Source organism: Triturus cristatus, chromosome 5_1, assembly GCF_964204655.1.
Source record: "Triturus cristatus chromosome 5_1, aTriCri1.1, whole genome shotgun sequence".
NCBI lineage: Eukaryota > Metazoa > Chordata > Amphibia > Caudata > Salamandridae > Triturus > Triturus cristatus.
Genome location: NC_140587.1, coordinates 439,943,702 through 439,961,683, shown reverse-complemented (window position 1 = coordinate 439,961,683; position 17,982 = coordinate 439,943,702).

Here is a 17,982-nt window from a genome sequence, read left to right as displayed (position 1 = left end):
TATATGCCATTAAAAAAAGCTTTTTGTGAAAAATTACCACATGATAAATATATATTTAAATGTTTAGGTATTTAAATATTTCATATGTATATATATATATATATGGCAAGGTGTATTGAAGAATAAGTGGGTGTATGAGTGTCTGTATGGATGATTTAGTGGGTGTGTGACTGACTGTATAAGTGAGCGATTAAACGTGTCTTAGTGACTGTATGGGTGAGTGACTAATCGGTGTGAATGTGTGTATCAATCTGTCAGGTGGTGTGTAAGTGGCTTCATGGGTTGGTGAATAGGTACATGAGTGTCTATATGGGTTATTGATTAGTTGTCTGATTACCTGTATGGGTGCCTGAGTGTCTGTGTGGGTGAGTGAGGGTGTCTGTGACTCCTTGCATGGATGTATGAATGGATGAATCCCTGGGTGTATGGGTTCATGAGTACATCTGTGAGGGACTGCATGGGTGAGTGTGTGTATGGCTGTGTCAGTGAGTGAATGGATGTCTCTGTGGTATATGGGTGAGAATTTCATATGTGAAAGGCAGTATATGTGAGTATTGGAGTATATAAGTGACTGTATGTGTGAGTGACTGATTGTGAGAGTGGCTGTATGGGTGAGTGTATGCTTGTGTCAGTGACCGTAAGGAGAGTTAGTATTTGTTAGTATCTGTATGAGTAGTGAGTTTGTGTGTGTTTCTGTGTGGGTGAGTAAGTGGCTGTGTGATTGAGTGGTTGGGTGAGTGAGTAGCTCTATGGGTGACTGACAGTATATGGGTGGCTGTATGGGTGTATGAGTGGATATATCAGTGGCTGTATTGGTGAGTGACTGGCTGTATGAGTGCCTGTATGGGTGAGTGAGTAGATGTGTATGTAGTCCTATGAATCAGTGAGTGGGTATGTACTAACTGATATTGGTGAGTCCATGGTTTCAAGAATGGTAGACTGTATTTTAGAGTGGGTGTATGGAAGGTTATATTAGGGTGTGAGGAGGTGCATCAGAGATTAAGCGTATGATGTCATCCGCGATGTCATCAGTGATGTCATTTGAGATGTCATCAGTGATGTCATCTGTGATGCCACTGACCATGTCATGAGTAATGTAATATGTGACATCATTAGCAGTGCATTGCGGGGCGCGAGTTATAGTTAGCTCAGCTAACTATGCCAGCTGAATTTCTCTGGTTTTGTGTGAGTGAAATGTCATCCTAACTATAATGTCCCTGTAATCTTTGGTTTTCTCCATGAATTTCTAAGGTTTTTTTTAAATGCTAATGCCTAACTATAACGTCTCTGAAACCTGTGTTTTTTTCAGTGAATTTCTAAGGTTTTTTAAATGCTAATTTCTAACTATAATGTCCCTGAAACCTGTGGTTCTTAGAGTGAATTTCTAAGGTTTTTTAAATGCTAATTTCTAACTTTAACGTCCCTGAAACCTGTGTTTTCTTCAGTGAATTTCTCAGGTTTTTTAAATGGTAATTACTAATTATGCCTACATAGGTAGGACATGTGCAGAAGGTGGAAGAAAGGTGCAGAAAGAAGCAAGAGAAGTACAGAAAGAGGCAAGAGAGGTGCAGAAAGAGTAGGAAAGGTGCAAAAAGAAGCAAGAGAAGTGCAGAAAGAAGCAACAGAGGTACAGACAGAGGCCTACTTCAACTGTACCTTTTCACAGACTCATACAAAATAGCCTAATCACTAATCCTTCTTCCAAGATGTCTTAAACCTCACTTTTCTGTTGAAGGTTCACTATTCATAGACTGCACAGAATGTTAGGCCTACCAAATGTAAAACAGCAATCCTAAGCATATCACTGTTGTAAGTCTCACCAAGTTTGTGAAGGTATGTGTGAGAAGTTGGCCTGGTATATGCTGTTTACTAGTTAAAGTGTACACCTTGCATCAGTACAATTCGACTCTTATGGTAGTAGGTTTAAGACAACCTTTAAAGAAAGCTATCCTAGTGGTAGCTGTAGAGAGCAGCCTTCAGGCTAAGTCTTTAGAGGAATGTAAAGCAGCTTGTTTTACCTTATAATCTCTTGAATTACCAAATGAAAGGACACCACACAGGTATATATATCAAATACATATGTATTTATTACTAAACAACTCTCTACTATTCTCTTTATGAGATTAGAAGGCAGGAACATATGCACAAATCAATGTTTCACAATAAATTAAGCACAAATATGGCTGGGGCCCTAGGGGCGTACCAGACCATATACTAAAAAAGAGACTTAGAGATAACGACTTGCAAGGGGACAAGGCCTAGGGCCTTCAGAAGCGCTGGGGCCTCACAAAACCACCCAAGGCAGGTAAGTAAAGGACCCACGGGAGGCGCATGCAGTGTGTTAACACAGCCGCGAATCCCTATTGACTTCAATGGAGCAAGTTGTGATTAGAAATTAAGAGTTTAAGGGTACTTCGGGAGAGTCTACAAGCAAGTCACGTACAGGGTAAGTAGTTCTAGAGCCAACACCACCGTAGTGTTAGAGTTACCTCACCCAGGGAAGCCGGGTACATAGGTGTCTTTTGGTGTCGGGTTGCAGCATCGTTTTCAATGGGAGCCAATGAAGACTTGCTGCTTGTGAAGACAGGAGAAGTGTCCGGTGGAATCCAAGGCTGGATTCAGAAGAAGGAAGACCTGAAAGCAGAGGGGACAGTGTTCAAAGTCACTTGGCAGTGACCCGGGGCAACGAAGATGGATGCCCACAGTCGTCGGGTGATTTCAGGTGATCAACGAGTGTCTTGACTCTCCAGCCATGAGGTTCAGGAGGTATTGACGACAACCAGGAGCTGGATTCAGCGTGTCCCACAAAGTCTGCAGCTTACTGCGGTGTCGGTGACCAGATTGGAGCCAACAAGCCTTGGTAACAGCAAGTCTTGTGGAAAGGATAAAAAGTCAGCGGTGCAGACCAGCAAGGTCTGAGGGACTCACCCAGCAAGGGTAAGTCAGGGCAGGCCTGGAGCAACCAGGGGATCCCTTTGGAACTGTAGAAAAGTCTTTAGGGGACCCACAAGCCAACTGGCAATGGATCGCAAAGATGCTTCTGGAGGATCCACTCAACAGGGGCCCACAGTCACTCGGGATTTGGTAGGCCTCTGATCCTCAGAGGGATTCCTGCTAGAGGCTTGGACCACACGTGGTCCAATGCACAAGTTCATAGAATGTCTTGAAGGGGTTGCACTCGAAAATAGTGCACGGTACCCAGGGATTGCGGTTCCTCATCACTCGTGGTGTCCACTTGCCTCAGCGTCACTGGAGACTCACGATGGCCTTGGAGAAGTCAGGAAATCCTCTTCCTGGGCTGCAGGGACTTTGGGCCTCGGCGGGAGCGATGGAGTTTGCAACTACAGTTTGTAGTTTTTGGTGCCTGCCAAGCAGGGGAGTCACTCCTTGACTCCAAGGGAGATTCTTCCATCTTCCAGAGGTAGTGGAACATTGAAGGTCTGAGATTCGTCTTCAGAGCGTCATCCAGGGGTACCTAGTTTGCAATGGCAAGAGTTCCCTAACTTATACTGAAAGGAAGGGAGGGACTAGCTCTATGACCCCACCTATGGGAGGGTCAGGAGAGTGGGTGGCTACACCCACTTCCCTTTGTCCAGTTTCGTGCCAGAGCAGGGGCAGGTAGCCCCTGAGCCAGTTTGAACTGGTGTGTGCACAGAGGAGCCTACTGCTCCCCCAGTGCAGGACTTCAAAGCACTCTAGGAGTTCACCAACCCAGCCCCAATATACTAATCCCTGTCTGGGACGTGGTCACACCTCCCTGTGACAGGATACCTATTGTTGGGCCTCCTCCACTGCGAGTTTCGGTCATCAGCAGGAGGGCAGCCCAGTGTGTGTGACTGGTGGCATCCATTTTGTGGATTCTACCGTGTTTCTACAGTAGGTACATGTCTATCGCTCTAGAAGGGTGGGATCATACTCCCACGCCAGTTACTGGTGTGGGGTATGATTCCAAAGCGTTTGACACCAAACACGACATGTTTTGATGCAGCCATTCCAAAGTTAGCATTTACCATGAGTTTATAATGCACTTAAGAGTATATGGTTTGACCGCATTCACAAACAGCCCCAGAGAATGGACTCTGAGAGCTACAGAGGGGCCCTGCTCAGGCAGAGGCAACCCCTCACATGGAAACCAAGCACCCTGCCCTCAGGATTGATAGGGCCTGCCTTAGGGGTGACTGATAGGTTTAAATGTGTGTGCAGGAGAGATATAGTGAACCTATATCTCATTGAGGAGTGCTAGCACCACCTCACCCAGGCTGCAGAAGCAGGCCTGTGGTGTCAGATTTAGTCTGCTTCCCAGGGGTGGCATAATACATGCTTCAGCCCCTGGTAGCCCTGTGAAGTACCTATGCCCTTGGTACCTAAGGTACCATATACTAGGGACTCATAAGGCACCACAGTATCCAATCACTAGTGCGCCTAATATGCACTCCATGTTGTTTAGAGAGAACAGAGAAGCTGGGGTCCTGATTAGCAGGGTCCCAGCCAGACTATAGCCAGAAACCAGTGTAAACATCAGAAAAAAAAGTGGGGGCAACATAAGAGGCAGATCCTACTCTCCTACAGTATGCATGCGTTGGTCTGTGCTTTTACCTAATTACATGTTACATAAAAATAAACACACAAATACTTGAATACATTTTTCCATACAGCATACACTGTGAATTTGTGTACAAGAAGGTGTATGTATTTCTTTCTGCTCATGGTACAGGGCAAATGGGTATTCAATAGTATAATTGATAGGCTCTATAACATCTACATACATAAGATATGTCTGCCTGTGTAACCGAATGACACAGCAGAACTGAGAGGATTTGACCACCTATAGGAGAAGCTACTCGCTTTTTAAGCTACCATCTTCAGATGCATCACATATGTGAGAATACATGTACAAGAAGACATATACCTCAGTCACGAGAGCAAGCAGATCTTTAAACTTCACAGCTTGAACTTTGCATTTGAGTACATAAAGAGGTGAGAGAAGTACAGAAAGAGGCAAGAGCAGTGCAGAAAAAAACAAGAGAGGTGCCGAAAGAGTAAGAAATGTGCAGAAAGAGGCAAGATAAGTGCAGAAAGACGCAAGAGAAGTGCAGAAAGAGGCAAGAGAAGTGCAGAAATAAGCAAGAGGGGTGCAGAAAGGAGCAAGAGAGGAGCAGAAAGAGGAAGAAATGTATAGAAAAAGGAAAGAGAGGTACAGAAAGAGGAAGACAGATACAGAACCAAGCAAGAGATAAGCAGAAAGAGGCAAAAGAAATGCAGAAAGACTAAGAAAGGTGCAGAAAGAACCAAGAGAAGTACAGAAAGAAGCAAGAGAGGTGCAGAAAGAAGCAAGAAAAGTTATGAAAGAGACAAGAGAGTTACAGAAAGAAACAAGAGAGGTGCAGAAAAAAGCAAGAGAGGTACAGAAAGAAGCAAAAGAGGTACAGAAAGAGGCAAGTGAGGTGCATAAAGAGGCAAGAGAGGTGCATAAAGAGGCAAGAGAGGTGAAGAAAGAGGCAAGAGATGCAGAAACAGGCCAAAGAGGTACAGAAAGACGGAAGAGGGGTGAAGAAAGAAGCAAGACGAGTGCCGAAAGAAACAAGAGAAGTACAGAAAGAAGCAACCGAGGCAGTGGCGGCCGGTGGAGTTTATAAGTGGTTAGGTGTAGGTCCAACTAATGAGATTTGGTGAGTTAGTGCAGCGAGCGAGCTAGGATTGTTAACTGGGGTGTAGGGAAGCTTCTCATGCTTACAATATTCTTAAATCTTAGTGTGAAATTGTGCATTTTTCAGCATAATTTCTTTAAAGAAAAAATGTGGGCCATATATATTGAAAAAGCTTCAGTTGAACGAAATGGCTTATTCCGCAAGTGCTCAAGTAACCACTGTACTGCTGCTGGACACAGACAGCCATAGTTTCACAAGGAGTAAAACACCGAACCAGGTGACAGGCAATATTACTTAAATAATGTGAGTACCCTGTCTGATACTCCTGAATTTCCAGGTTTCAGTAAACATGATATGAAAAGTCCATCATTATATGAAAAGTCTATCATTATACAACTGTCATTGGTGTTAGGTACTTCACGTGTGTCTGAGATGGCATGGGTCAGGGCCTCTTCTCTCCTCACACACTGATAAGCAAAGAAGAAGGACAACCCTATCAGTGTAATCTGGGGATCTCAAGCTTGTCAGAGTCAACCTTCCATATGACATGTTGGCGAAGGGATGAGCAGGCTTTTATACTAGTGCAAACACCACCATGCGGTACCAACAGCCTACTAGGCAGCATGCAGGCACCCTGACCCTAACTGATATAAAAACAAACTAAAATAAAAAAAGTATTTAAATGGACAATACTGTTGTTCTCGAAAAGAAAAGGTTGAATTTCATAGGAGTCAAAACATGCAATTCAAACGCATAGGTGATGTAGTTTGATAGTTTATTTATATTTTCAGATTACAAAATATAAAAATCAAAAATAGTTTGTTGGTGGCGAACGGGCGTTTCCTCTGAGAAGTATTTTAAATTTGTATTAAGTTTGTTTTCATCTTCATTTTTCCTGGTAATATGGCTGCTCTTACGAAAGTAGGCCTTACAAGCTAATCTGAGGGTTACCAGCTAATATGAAGGTTTTTGACCCTCAAAGAGTTATCAAGATAATAAAAATGTTTTTAACATTAAGTAGCATGCATAGTGGCCCTTAGGAGAAATGGAGCGTGACCTCAGCTCAGTTGAGATTCGGTCACCGGCACAGATTTCTACAGCAGGTACACTAACCCACCAGGCTATGTTCTTCACAGGCAGAGCCTCTGCAAAGGCATTAAGGCATGAGTAAAGTAGACCAAATACTAGGTGGACCTATATAATGATTTACTTTTCCCCAGTGGATATTCACAGAAGTGCTTTACACCTGTTCAAGAAGGGAGTATGAGATGCCATACCCCTCATATGTTTGCCATGTGAGACTGTCAACAAGCTGTGTAAGTGCGAATGTTAGGTTACATAAATGTCATTTCATTCTGCAGATTTCTAAGCATTTCCGATGTTTCTGATATAGGAGCTGAAGCGCGTGCTTAGGAACATGTGGATAAATTCATTTGTTCAGGATCAAACAGTATGTTGAAGTTGGAAAGCAGGGATTTTATAACATGGCCCATGAACGTATTTACTACACCACACTAGCATTCTTTCCAAGCACACAATTATTCAAAACAGTAGACAATATATGTTCATAAAAATGTATCTTCAAACTCATTCACAAAATGTGGTCCTATAGAAAAGGAAGCCCTGTTTGTTGTACCCATGCTATTACTCTAACCACGTATCCCCTTTTCTCGTTGTGCATCAATCTATCTTTTTCAGCCATGGAAAGATGTGTGATTTTCACAAAAAAATCACAAGATGTTGCGCCTCCCTTCTGCGACTGGAACCGGGTTCTCCAACTTCAAAGTCGGCCGCTCTGGCAGGGCAACGTGAACCAGAGAGGTATCTGGAAGGGTCACTTGGTGGTGGCTTCAGCGGTTATTGCTTTTTGAGTGGCCACGAGTCAACTCGAAACCTTGTGGGGGCTGGGATCGTAAGGTATCCCCACCCTTCCCTAACTTCTCATAGGGTGGGGCCTGTGATGCTTACTGACCCCACCCTATGACAACTTAGGAAAGGGTGGAGTCAGGGTGGGGAGGTATTTATAATTAGCATGCAGCCACGCCTGGGCTGCTGCAAAACGAAATGCTAGTTTGCGTCTTATGGGTGGGTGAATCCCAAAATTAATAGATATGTGTGGCCAGGGCTGCACTGAAATAAGCCCTCGAGCAGTCATGATGTCTGGCACATGCGTGTGCGTATGTGTCAGGGGAAATACCTGCCTGGCTGCCTGACCCTTGAATAACATGAGGGTCAGAGTATGATGCCAGCACTACAGAAGACACTACTGGTAATACGGAGCCAGCTGTCTGGCAGGTATGTTTTCCTGTTTAATGTGCCAGCCACAATGATAAATAAATAATCATAATACACAGCGTGTAATGTGATTATTTAATTACCAATGTGGGTGGCACATAAGGCTGGTGGCACCGTGGCAAATAATGTAAGGGGGCGGCATTCCACCACCCAAAGAAAGCATCTGCCACTGAACCGAGGTGCAGAAAGAGGCAACAGAAGAGCAGAAAGAGGCAATGGAGGTACACACAGACACAATAGAGGTGCAAAAAGAGTGGCTACTGGTGCAGAGTCAAGAGGGGTGCGGAAAGAAGCAAGAGAGGTGCAGAAGGAAGCAACAGAAGTACAGAAAGAGGCAAGAGAAGTGCAGAAAGAGGCAAGGGGTGCAGAAAGAGGCAAGAGAGGTGCAATAAGAAGCAAAGGAGGTGCAGAAAGAGGCAAGAAATGTACAGATGAAGAGAGTGAGGTGCAGAAAGAGGCAACAGAAGAGCAGAAAGAGGCAAGAGAGGTGCACAAAAACACAAGAGAGGTACAGAAAGAAGCAAGAGAAGTGCAGAAGGAAGGAACAGAGGTGTAATAAGAAGCAAGAGAGGTGCAGAAACAGGGTAGAGGGGTACAGTAAGAGGCAAGAGGGGTGCAGAAAGAAGCAAGAGAGGTACAGAAAGAACCAGGTGAAGTGCAGAAAGAGGCAAGAGTAGTGCAGAAAGAAGCAGGAGAAGCACAGAAAGAGGCAAGACAAGCACAGAAAGAGGCAAAAGAAGTGTAGAAAGGGGCAAGAGAAATGCAGAAAGAAGCAAGAGAGATGCAGAAAGAAGCAAGAGAAGTACAGAAAAAGGCAAGAGAAGTACAGAAAGAAGCAGTAGAATTCAGAAAGAGGCAAGAGAGGTGCAGAAGGACGCAAGAGAAGTGCAGAAAGAGGCAAGAGAGGTACAGAGAAGAGGCAAGAGAAGTACAGATGAAGAGAGTGAGGTGCAGAAAGAGGCAAGTGAGGTACAGAAAGACGCAAGAGAGGTACAGAATGAGGCAAGAAAAGTACAGAAAGAAGAGAGTGAGGTACAGAAAGAGGCAAGTGAGGTGCAGAAAGAATCAAGGAAAGTACAGGAAGAGGCAAGTGAAGTGCAGAAAGAGGCAATCAAGGTGCAGAAAGAAGCGAGTGAGGTGCAAAAAGAGGCACAGAGGTGGAGTAAAAGGCAAGACAGGTGCAGAAAGGCACAATAAATGTGTAGAAAGAAGCAAGAGAGATGCAGAAATGGGTAAATGAGGTGCAGAAAGAGGTAAGGGGGTGCAGAAAGAGAGAAGAGATGTGCAGAAAGAGGCAAGAGGGGTGCAGAAAGAGGCAACAGAAGTGCAGAAAGGGGCAACAGAAGGGCAGAAAGAGGAATAAAGGTGCAAAAAGAAGCAAGAGAAGTGCAGAAAGAGGCAAGAGAGGGTGCAGAAAGAGACAAAAAGGGGTGAAGAAAAAAGCAACAGAGGTGCAGAAAGACACACAAGAGTGCAGAAAGAGGCAAGAGAGGTGTGGAAACAGGTATGAGAAGTACAGAAAGAGGCAAGAGATATGCAGAAAGAGGCAAGAGAGCTGCAGAAAGATAGAAGAACGGTACAGAAAGAGGCAAGACATGTGTAGAAAGAAGCAAGAGAGGTGCAGAAAGACACAATAGAGGTACAGAAAGAGGCTAGAGAAGTGCAGAATGAGGAAAGAGAAGTGCAAAAAAAAAGAAAGAGTGGTACAGAAAATGGCAAGAGAAGTGCAGAAGAGGGCAAGAGAAGTGCAGAAAGAAGCATGAGTGGTACAGAAAGAGGTAAGATAAGTGCAGAAGGGGTCAAGAGAAGTGCAGAAAGAAGCAAGTGAGTTACAGAAAGACGCAAAAGGGGTACAGAAAGAGGCAAGAGAAGTTCAGAAAGAGACAAGGGAAGTACAGAAAGAAGTAAGAGTGGTGCAGAAAGAGGCAAGAGAAGTGCAGAAGGGGCAAGAAAAGTACAGAAAGAGGCAAGTGAGGTATAGAAAGAGGCAAGTGAGGTACAGAAAGTGACAAGAGAAATGCAGAAAGAGGCACACGCAGTACAGAAAGAGGCAAGTGAGGTGCAGAAAGAAGAGAGTGAGGTGCAGAATGAGGCAAGTAAGTTGCAGAAAGAAGAGAGTGAGGTGCATAAAAAGGCAAGTGAGATGCCGAAAGAGGCAAGAGAAGTGCTGAAAGAGGCAAGTGAGGTGCAGAAAGAAAAGAGTGGGGTGCAGAAAGAGGCACAGAGGTACAGTAAAAGGCAAGACAGGTGCAGAAAGGGACAAGAGATATGCAGAAAGAAGCAAGAGAGGTGCAGAAATAGCAGTAAGGGAGATGCATAAAGGGACAATAGAGGTGCATAAAGAGGCAGGAATGGTGCATAAAGAGGCAAGATGGGTACAGAAAGAGGCAAGAGGGATGCACAAACAGGCAACAGAGATGCACAAACAGTAAAGAAGTGTGCAAAAAGAGGCAAGAAGTATGCAGAAAGAAGCAACAAAGGGGCAAAATAGGCAAGAGAGATGCAGACAGAGGCAAAGAGGTGAAGTAAAAGACGAGAGGTGCAGAAAGGGACAAGAGAAGAGGTAAGAGAACTGCAGAAAGATAGAAGAGGGGTGCAGAAAGAGACAAGACTGGTGCAGAAAGAAGCAAGAGAGGTGCAGAAAGATGCAAGAGAAGTGCAGAAAGCAGCATGAGAGGTGCAGCAAGAGGGAATATGGGTGCAGAAAGAGGAAAGAGGGGTACAGAAAGATGAGAGTGAGGTGCAAAAAGAAGCACAGAGGTGCAGTAAAACGCAATACAAGTACAGAAAGGGACAATAGATGTGTAGAAAGAAGCAAGAGAGATTCAGAAATTATCAAAAGAGGTGCAGAAATACGAAGGGGAGGTGCAGAAAGAGACGAGAGAGGTGCAGAAATAGGCAAGAGAGGTGCAGAAACAGGCAACTGAAGTGCAGAAAGAGGAAGAAAGGTGCAGAAGGAAGCAAGAAAAGTACAGAAAGAGGCAAGAGAGGTGCAGAAAGCGGAATAAAGGTGCAGAAAGAAGCAACAGAGGTACAGAAAAAGACAAAAAGGGTACAGAAAGAGGCAAGAGAAATGAAGAAAGAAGCAACAGAGGTACAGAAAAAGGCAAGAGATGTGCATAAAGAGGCAAAAAGGGTACAGAAAGAGGCAAGGGAGATGCACAAACAGGCAAGACAGATGCACAAAGAGTGAAGAAGGGTGCAAAAAAGGCATGAAGTGTGGAGAAAGAAGCAACAGAGGTGCAAAACAGGGAAGAGAGATGTAGACAGAGGTAAAGAGGTGCAGTAAAATACATGAGAGGTGCAGAAAGAAGCAAGAGAGGTACAGGAAATGGCAAAAGAATACAGAAAGAGGTAAGGGAGGTACAGAAAGAGGCAACAGGAGTACAGAAAGAGGAAGAAAGGTGCTAAAAGAAGCAAGAAAAATACAGAAAAGGCAACAGAGGTGCAGAAAGAGGCAAGAGAAGTGCAGAAACAGGCAAGAGAGGTGCAGAAAAGGCAAGAGAGCTGCAAAAAGATAGAAGAAGGGTGCAGAAAGAGACAAGACGGGTGCGGAAAGAAGCAAGAGGTTCAGAAAGAAGCAAGAGAAGTACAGGAACAAGAAACAGAGGTACAGAAAGAGGCAAGAGAAGTGCAGAAAGATGCAAAAGAAGGTGCATAAAGAGGCAAGAGACGTACAGAAATAGGCAGAAGTGGTATAGAAAGAGGCAAGAGAAGTGCAGAAAGAGGTCAGCAAGGTGCAGAAACAGGCAAGAAAGGTGCAGACAGAGGGGAAAGGAGTGCAGGGAGTGGCAAGAGTGGTGCAGAAAGAAGCACCAGAAGTGCAGAAAGAGACAAGAGATGTGCAGAAAGAGACAAGAAAGGTGCAGAAAGATAGAAGAGGGGTGCAGAAAGAGACAAGACGTGTGCAGACAGAAGCAAGAGAGGTGCAGAAAGAAACAGGAGAACTGCAGAAAAAAGCAACAGAGGTATAGAAAGAGGCAAGTGGCTGCAGAAAGAGACAAGAAGGGTGGAGAAAGAAGCAACAGAGGTGCAGAAAGAGGCAAGAAAACTGCAGAAAGAGGCAAGAGAGGTGCAGAACGAGGCAACAGAAGTGCAGAATTATGCACGAGAGGTGCAGAAAGAGGCAATAGAGGTGCACAAACAGGGAAGAGGGGTGCAGAAAGAGGCAATAGGGGTACAGGAAAAAGCAAGAGAGGTGCCGCAAGAAGCAAGAGAAGTGCAGAAGGAAGCAGCAGAGGTGCAGAAAGAGGCAAAAGAAGTGCAGAAAGAGGAGAGAGGTACAGAAAGAGGCAAGAGAGCTGTAGAAAGATGGAAGAGAGGTACAGAAAGAGGCAAGATATGTGCAGAAAGAAACAATAGAGGTGCAGAAAAAGGCAAGAGAAGTGAAGAAAGAAACACGAGAAGTGCTGAAAGAGGCAACGGAGGTACAGAAAGAAGAGAGTGAGGTGCAGAAAGAGGCAATGAGGTACAGTAAAAGGCAGGACATGTACAGAAAGGGACAATATATGTGCAGAAAGAAGCAAGAGAGATGCAGGAATTTACAAAAGATGTGCAGAAAGAGGTAAGGGGGGTATAGAAAGACAAGAGTGGTGCATAAAGAGGCAGAAGAGGTGTATAAAGAGGCAAGAGGGATACAGAAAGAGGCAAGAGAGATGCACAAACAGGCAACATAGATACACAAAGAGTGAAGAAGGGTGCAAAAAGAGGCAAGAAGTGTGCAGAAAGAAGCAACAGAGGTGCAAACATGGCACGAGAGATGCAGACAAAGGCAAAGCGGTGCAGTAAAAGACAAGAGAGGTGCAGAAAGGGACAAAAGGTGTGCAGAAAGAAACAAGAGAGGTGCAGATATTGGCAAACGAGGTGCAGAAAGAGGTAAGAGAGGTGCAGAAAGAAGCAACAGAGGTGCAGAAAGAGGCAAAAGAGGTACAAAAATAGACACAAGAGGTGCAGAAAGAGGGAACAGGAGTGCAGAAAGAGGGAAGAGTGGTGCAGAAAGAATCAACAGAGGTGGAGAAAGAGGCAACAGAAGTGTAGAGAGAGGCAAGAGAGGTACACAAAGAGACAAGAGAAGTGCAGAAAGAGGGAAAACGAGTGCAGAACGAGGCAAGAGGGGTGCAGAAAGAAGCAAAAGAGGTGCAGAAAGAAGGAAGAGAGGTGGGGAAAAAGGCAAGAGGGGTGCACAAAGAAACAAGAGAGGTGCATAAAGAAACAGAACTGCAGAAAGAAGCAACAGAGGTGCAGAAAGAGACAAGAGGTGTGCAGAAAGAGCAGTAAGGGTGCTGAAAGAAGCAACAGAGGTACAAAAGAGGCAAGAGAACTGTAGAAAGAGGCAAGAGGTATAGAAAGAGGCAAAAAGGGGTGAAGAAAAAAGCAACAGAGGTGCAGAAAGACACACAAGAGTGCAGAAAGAGGCAAGAGAGGTGTGGAAACAGGTATGAGAAGTACAGAAAGAGGCAAGAGATATGCAGAAAGAGGCAAGAGAGCTGCAGAGCGATAGAAGAACGGTACAGAAAGAGGCAAGACGTGTGTAGAAAGAAGCAAGAGAGGTGCAGAAAGACACAATAGAGGTACAGAAAGAGGCAGGAGAAGTGCAGAATGAGGCAAGAGAAGTGCAAAAAAAAGAAGATAGAGTGGTACAGAAAATGGCAAGAGCAGTGCAGAAGAGGGCAAGAGAAGTGTAGAAAGAAGCACGAGTGGTACAGAAAGAGGTAAGAGAAGTGCAGAAGGGGTCAAGAGAAGTGCAGAAAGAAGCAAGTGAGTTACAGAAAGACGCAAGATGTACAGAAAGAGGCAAGAGAAGTTCAGAAAGAGACAAGAGAAGTACAGAAAGAAGTAAGAGTGTTGCAGAAAGAGGCAAGAGAAGTACGGAAGGGGGCAAGAAAAGTACAGAAAGAGGCAAGTGAGGTATAGAAAGAGGCAAGTGAGGTACAGAAAGAGACAAGAGAAGTGCAGAAAGAGGCACACACAGTACAGAAAGAAGCAAGTGAGGTGCAGAAAGAAGAGAGTGAGGTGCAGAATGAGGCAAGTGAGTTGCAGAAAGAAGAGAGTGAGGTGCATAAAAAGGCTAATGAGATGCCGAAAGAGGCAAGAGAAGTGCTGAAAGAGGCAAGTGAGGAACAGAAAGAAGAGAGTGAGGTGCAGAAAGAGGCAAAAAGGTACAGTAAAAGGCAAGACAGGTACAGAAAGGGACAAGAGATGTGCAGAAAGAAGCAAGAGAGGTGCAGAAATAGCAGTAAGGGATATGCATAAAGGGATAATAGAGGTGTATAAAGAGGCAGGAAAGGTGCATAAAGAGGCAAGATGGGTACAGAAAGAGGCAAGAGGGATGCACAAACAGGCAACAGAGATTCACAAACAGTAAAGAAGTGTGCAAAAAGAGGCAAGAAGTATGCAGAAAGAAGCAACAGAGGTGCAAAATAGGCAAGAGAGATGCAGACAGAGGCAAAGAGGTGAAGTAAAAGATGAGAGGTGCAGAAAGTGACAAGAGAAGAGGTAAGAGAGCTGCAGAAAGATAGAGGAGGGGTGCAGAAAGAGACAAGACTGGTGCAGAAAGAAGCAAGAGAGGTGCAGAAATAAGCAAGAGAAGTGCAGGAATAAGCAACAGAGGTGCAGAAAGAGGGAAGAGGGGTGCAGCAAGAAGAAAGAGGGATACAGAAAGAAGAGAGTGCGGTGCAAAAAGAAGCACAGAGGTGCAGTAAAACGCAAAACTGGTACAGAAAGGGACAATGGATGTGTAGAAAGAAGCAAGAGAGATTCAGAAATTATCAAAAGAGGTGCAGAAATACGAAAGGGAGGTGCAGAAAGAGATGAGAGCGGTGCAGAAATAGGCAAGAGAGGTGCAGAAACAGGCAACAGAAGTGTAGAACGAGGAAGAAAGGTGCAGAAGGAAGCAAGAAAAGTGCAGAAAGAGGCAAGAGAGGTGCAGAAAGTGGAATAGAGGTACATAAAGAAGCAACAGAGGTACAGAAAAAGACAAAAACGGTACAGAAAGAGGCAAGAGAAGTGAAGCAAGACGCAACAGAGGTACAGAAAATGGCAAGAGATGTGCATAAAGAGGCAAAAGGGTACAGAAAGAGGCAAGGGAGATGCACAAACAGGCAAGACAGATGCACAAAGAGTGAAGAAGGGTGCAAAAAAGGCATGAAGTGTGGAGAAAGAAGCAACAGAGGTGCAAAACAGGGAAGAGAGATGCAGACAGAGGTAAAGAGGTGCAGTCAAATACATGAGAGGTGCAAAAAGAAGCAAGAGAGGTGCAGGAAATGGCAAAAGAATACAGAAAGTGGTAAGGGAGGTGCAGAAAGAGGCAACAGGAGTACAGAAAGAGGAAGAAAGGTGCTAAAAGAAGCAAGAGAAATCCAGAAAAGGCAACGGAAGTGCAGAAAGAGGCAAGAGAAGTGCAGAAACAGGCAAGAGAGGTGCAGAAAAGGCTAGAGATGTGCATAAAGTGGCAAAAGGGGTACAGAAAGAGGCAAGAGAGATGCACAAACAGGCAAGACAGATGCACAAAGAGTGCAGAAGGGTGCAAGAAAGGCAAGAAGTGTGGAGAAAGAAGCAACAGAGGTGCAAAACAGGGAAGAGAGATGCAGACAGAGGTAAAGAGATGCAGTAAAATACATGAGAGGTGCAAAAAGAAGCAAGAGAGGTGCAGGAAATGGCAAAAGAATACAGAAAGAGGTAAGGGTGGTGCAGAAAGAGGCAACAGGAGTACAGAAAAAGGAAGAAAGGTGCTAAAAGAAGCAAGAGAAATACAGTGTTAGAAAAGGTAGACGGACCGGGAGGGTCGGCCGGGGTCAGGAGGAGAGGTCTCCGGGGAGAGCCGTCTCCAGCGATCGTACAGATAAGTAACTTCCCCCCTACAGACAGATGCCACACAAGGATAAGGTTCAGTGTTCTTTATAAGCACTTATTTAAGGTACGGTGGAATGGTACAAGGAGGTCTGGACTCAGGGGTCCCCTCGATTATAGTCTCGCAAGGTAGGGAAGGGGGTAGTGGGACAGTCTATTTACCAATCAGGTAGTTCGGATGAGATGATGATGAGCTCACAATCCTCGAGCTTGGTGGTACGGGCCGCGGCAGCGCCAGCAGGTCCCGGTGTGGATGGTCGATACAACGGGCCGCGGCAGCGCCAGCAGGTCCCCGGAAGATATACGGTCCGCGGCAGCGCCAGCAGGTCCCGGTGAGGATGGTCGTTACAACGGGCCGCGGCAGCGCCAGCAGGTCCCAGGAAGATGAATGTTGCAGAAGGCCGCGGCAGCGCCAGCAGGCAGGACGATGGTTCACAAGAGCGGGCTATGGCAGCGCCAGTAGACCGTCAAGGTTGAGTTCACTCGGTGTCTCTCGACTCCAGGATACAACTGCCTTCCTGCTCCGGAGCTGCCTCAGTTATAGGGCTGGTGCCCTTTGATGTCCGGACCCTCGCACTTGGAGGTCGGAGGGTCCGGGATGAAAGTGTCCAGACACCCAGCAGGGGGTGGAGCCAGTGCCTGGGGGAGCTGGGGGCGATCGGCACCTGGCGGGGGAGCCCTTGACACTTCGTTCTCCCATTGACCTGCCAAGTGGTCCGCTCACCTCCTGGGTGGATGGTGGTGCCGGGATGTCGGGGCCGGCCAGGCCCGGGGTTAGGGTCGAGGGGAGGCCAGGCGGCCGCGTGGTGCAGGGCCCAAGATGGCGGCTTGACCCGGCCGGGGAAGCCGGTGGGGCTGGACCCCGTGATGAGTAAGGGTCCGAGGGCAAAGGGTCCGTCGGGAGACGGAGTACAGGTGCTTGTCGCGGGGTTATGCCAGGTGGGCCGGAGTCCGGGCCCTGTCGAGCGGGGAGGGAGCAAGTCGTCTGTGAGGCCTGTCCAACATGCGTCCCCCCCAGCTGAAGGCGGGGAGAGTCACCCATCTCCTTGGGGACTCTCTTCGTCGAGGCGGAAAAAGCGGGACAGGCCATCCGCGTTGGCGTGGTCTTGGCCTGGTCGGTGCTCCACGGTGAAGTCCATTCCCTGCAGGGAAATGGACCAGCGCAAGAGTTTTGGGTTCTCCCCCCACATCTGCATCAGCCGTTGCAGGGGTCGATGGTCGGTTTGTACCCGGAAGTGGGCACCGAAGAGATATGGTCGGAGCTTTTTGAGGGCCCACACTACTGCAAATGCCTCCCTCTCGATGGTGCTCCAACGCTGTTCTCGGGCCAGGAGACGTCGACTGATGAAGGCCACTGGCTGGTCATGACCTTCGGGGTTCAACTGAGAGAGGACGGCTCCGATGCCGTGGGCGGAGGCGTCGGTCTGCACCACAAATTCCCGACTGTAATCGGGGGCCTGGAGCACCGGGGCGGTGCACAGGGTGGCCTTCAGCTCCTCGAAGGCCGCTTGACAATCAGGAGTCCAGCTGACCCGCTTCGGTTGATTCTTGGATGTGAGACCCGTGAGGGGCCCCACGATGCTGCCGTAGTTCTTCACGAACCGCCGGTAGTAGCCGGTGAGCCCCAAGAAGGCTCGGACCTCGGTCTGGGTGACGGGGGGCTGCCAGGACTGGATGGCAGCAATCTTAAGTTGTAGTGGGGCCACCAGCCCACTCCCCACTTGGTGCCCAAGGTAGGTCACAGACCCTTGGCCAATCTGGCACTTGCCGGCCTTAAGGGTGAGGCCGGCCCGCTGGAGGGCCCGTAGGACCTCTTGGAGGTGACGGAGGTGGTCGGACCAGTGGCGGCTGTATACAGCGATATCGTCCAGGTAGGCAGCGCTGAATTCTTCAAGCCCCGCCAAGACCTGGTTCACAAGGCGTTGGAACGTGGCGGGGGCATTCTTCATGCCAAAGGGCATGACCTTAAATTGATAGTGGCCATCGGGGGTAGAGAAGGCTGACCGTTCCTGAGCCCTGGGTGTGAGGCCGATCTGCCAGTAGCCCGCCGTTAGGTCGAAGATACTAAGGTAGCGGGCGGCCCCCAGCCGGTCGATCAGCTCGTCTGCCCGGGGGATGGGATGAGCGTCGGCCCGGGTGACAGCGTTCAAGCCCCGGTGGTCGACGCAGAATCTCAGTTCAGGTGCGGTGC